Raw genomic sequence first — 3,764 nt, forward strand, 5'->3', positions numbered from 1 at the left:
TTAACTTAAACTTAAACTTAACTTAAACTTAAACTTAACTTAAACTTAACTTCAACTAAACTTTAACTTAACTTTAACTTAACTTTAACTTAACTTTAACTTAACTTTAACTTAACTTTAACTTAACTTTAACTTAAATTTAACTTAACTTTAACTTAACTTTAACTTAACTTTAACTTAACTTTAACTTAACTTTAACTTAACTTTAACTTAACTTTAACTTAACTTTAACTTAACTTTAACTTAACTTTAACTTAACTTTAACTTAACTTTAACTTAACTTTAACTTAACTTTAACTTAACTTTAACTTAACTTTAACTTAACTTCAACTTAACTTTAACTTAACGTAATTTTAACTTAAATTTAACATAACTTTATCCTTAAATTAACTGAACTTTACCTTAACTTAAGTATTAACTTTAACTTTAACATAACTTTAACTTTAACATAACGTAAACTTAACTTAACTTAAATTTAACTTAAACTTAACTTTAACTTCAACTTAACTTTAACTTAACTTTAACTTAACTCTAACTTGAACTTAACTTTAACATAACTTTAATTTAACATTAACATAACTTTAACTTAACTTGAACTTAACTTTAACTTAACTTTAACTTAATTTTAACTTAACTTTAACTTTACTTTAACTTAACTTTAACTTAACTTTAACTTAAAATTAACTTAACTTTAACTTAACTTTAACTTGAACTTAACTTTAATATAACTTTAAGTTAACATTAACATAACTTTAACATAACTTTAACTTAACTTTAACTTAACTTTAACATAACTTAGCTTTAACTTAACTTTAACATAAACCTTAACTTAATTTTAATATAACTTAGTAAGGAAATGAGCTTTCTTTCCTTTCTTTTTAAAAAACACAAAGCACTGTACTTCACTAAGCACTAAGGTTATTCTTATTCACTTTTCACCTAATTTAACCTGACTTACTGCACCGACGACTAACCGAATGAAAAAGAGAGCGAGCCTGACCACTGTTTGGCGCGCAACGTGGCACGATGCGCCTGCTGCATTTCCTAACGGCTTCCCCCTGGGTTGAAAGTCGTCCTCGGCTTTCTTCGTCCTGGTGTTACGCCTGCGGCACCATTGAAATCTTCGGGTACTCTCTCCTCTCCGGTTCCGTTGTTATCTCCTCGCTACGATGGTCTTGAAGTTCCTCCCGACAGGATGTTGATGATCTCGGTACAGTCATTTTCCAGATCCAGAATGATACCTTTGCGATAAGAATGATTGATATTAACAAGCCAAAACCAAGCGATGACCACCCGATGAGCTTGAGCTTCCAATGTATATTGTCCGTCTTTAGGTTGATGTGATCGATATGATCACGTTGTTCCAAATGTAATGTCTGTAAATATTCGATAGGGAATTTGTTCACCAGCGCTGTAGAATTTACCTTCAATCCCGTGGTTGGTTTGAACGATGCCAACCGGATCTCCTTGTTAACGTTTGAGTACATTTCGTCGTTGATAAAAATTGTACAGTTGGAAAACTGGACAAGGAAAGAACCCTTGAGTTTTCTGTTGTTCAATGAGCAGTTCGAAGTTATTGTTACTTCCGCATCATTGATTATGATATTTGAATCGTCGATTCTTTTAATGATATTGTTGGTGTATGTACGTTCCATAGGGCATTGGGTTGGCTCACCTTTCATCAGCTGTTGAATACAACTTGTCATTGGCTCCAGTTGTGAGTTTGAACAGATGTAAATATTTCTGCTCATCGTGCATAATGATTTTAAGGCAAATGATGTCTGTCCTTGCAGATAATAGTTTGTTGATATGTGAATACGTGAGTTGTTGAATGTTACCGGTTCAATGTAGTAGAGACTATATTCCGCATCCTTGATCCTTGGAATCTTCAAGATGTAGGCAATTGATTCCTTTGATGACACGACGTAAGCACTAGCGAAATCTAGGGCTCCTACGATGAGACCACTTCCTTCCAGGAGACTTTGGATCTTCGTCATCTCCGCAGCGGTGATGATTCTGCTACTCGGGATGCCATGTTGGGCCAAAACAATAGCTTCTTCTAAATTTTCTAGCTGTTGTGTAAGTTCGTCTAAGCAAAAGAGTAAACCAATCCAAAATCTTTTCTATTTTCTGATGCTATGTCATTCAATTGATCTGCTACATTATTTAATTTTCTGGTCATGTTTTGAATTCTATTTTCAAACATATGATTTATTCTGATCTGCTTTTCATTTTCATTAATTAAAGAATTAGAAGTTGTGTTAATGATCCGTAAGTCTTCGGCATCCGGACTACCGGAAATATATTTCCAAATTGATCCTAATTGTTCCCATCTTTTAGTCCTAGTAGATGGTTTAAGCTTTAGAAAGGCTTGCTCTAACTTAGTGATTTTTGCATGAATAATTGAACTAAGGAAGTCTTGTGAAGTAATCCTAGATTTAGCTTGAAATGTTAGGGTTTCTATAGAATTTTGAATCTGAATGAGTTCAACCCGGTGCAGTATTCTAAGATAATTATTACTAATATGGGCCTTACCGAGGTTTATAATGGCGGCTGGGCTCCTGTTCAGGTCGTGTACTAGAATTTTGCAAGTAATTGTCGTCCAGAGCCACAGCCATAGTCTGTAAATAGATAGTCTAGATTTTAGTCGTCCGTAAAATTCTTTTTGATATGTTTTTTATGCGTCTTTATCCCTGCTTGGTCCGTAACAGTTTTGTCGTTTTCAATTGTAACGTCAATAAGTCGATATCTATTACTACTTGGTGTGGGTTTGGCCTTCCCCTTGACCAAGAGTCGATTTCTGTTTAATAATTTGAATTTGTCATTGGAAATTAATGCTATTTTTGTATTATGTGTGTTTGCCTGGATTGTCATAGCGTCTTTTGCATTTTGTAGACTTTTTTGTTTACAGAGGTTGATTTCTATGGGATCTAGAGAAGTGCAAGTGCCAAAGATCACTTCTCTTGGTTTTAGATTTATTGTCGTGTGGGTAGTGTCATTGTATATTGCTGTTACCATGGCAAGACCTTCGTATAGAGTAAGATTTTCAACTTTTTGTCTGTTTGCCATGTACATTTCCAGTAAGGTGCTGTGGAATCGTTCCACGATACCATTACTGTCACTGCAGCTGGCGAAATGCAAGGTGATGCCATGATTTAGAAGGAAATCTCTAAATTTTGAATTTCGAAAGCTTGTTGCCTGATCACAAGTGATCATTTTTGGGATGCCAAAAGTTTTAAAATATTCAATTAGTGTTTCCATGATTTATTCAGTTGTTTCGTTTGCTATCTTGTATATTTGCGCAAACTTTGAGAACGCATCTACTAATGTTAGGAATTTTTCTGATTCTTTAACAAAAACATCCATAAAAACATTCTCGAAGGGACCATTATAAATTCGTATGGTATGGTGAATTTTGAATGGTTTCCGTTCATATTTTGCAAATTTACAAGATTCGCAATTCTTAATAAACTCTTTAACTTTCACTAACATACGTGGAAAGAAAACGGATTTTTGCACTTCCACATATGTTAGCTTGTAGTTCCTGTGGTTGAAGTTGTGGCATTTCCTTATGAAATCATCTTGATCGGTTCCTGAAATTAAATCTGGTAATTTTATGTTAGAAAAGTGTACTTTTATATTATTGAAATCGCTGTTTATAATTTCTTTACAAATATAGGCCAATTTCGACTCTGCATAGATACCATTTGTCTTGGCCGGGTTAACATGTCTTCGTAATACGTCCTTTAGGTCTTCTTTGTTAA

At 33.4% G+C, this 3,764-nt stretch overlaps 1 pseudogene; it reads right to left on the bottom strand.

The window, feature by feature from the left end:
- Nucleotides 1-861: 861 nt before the first annotated feature.
- LOC135707025 (uncharacterized) lies at nucleotides 862-2,915 on the bottom strand (annotated as a pseudogene).
- Between the last annotated feature and the right edge of the window lie 849 nt (nucleotides 2,916-3,764).

The sequence above is a fragment of the Ochlerotatus camptorhynchus genome, unplaced genomic scaffold (genome assembly GCF_037179485.1).
Source record: "Ochlerotatus camptorhynchus isolate MF236.1 unplaced genomic scaffold, CSIRO-AGI_Acam_v1.1 ptg000301l, whole genome shotgun sequence".
NCBI classification, from domain to species: domain Eukaryota; kingdom Metazoa; phylum Arthropoda; class Insecta; order Diptera; family Culicidae; genus Ochlerotatus; species Ochlerotatus camptorhynchus.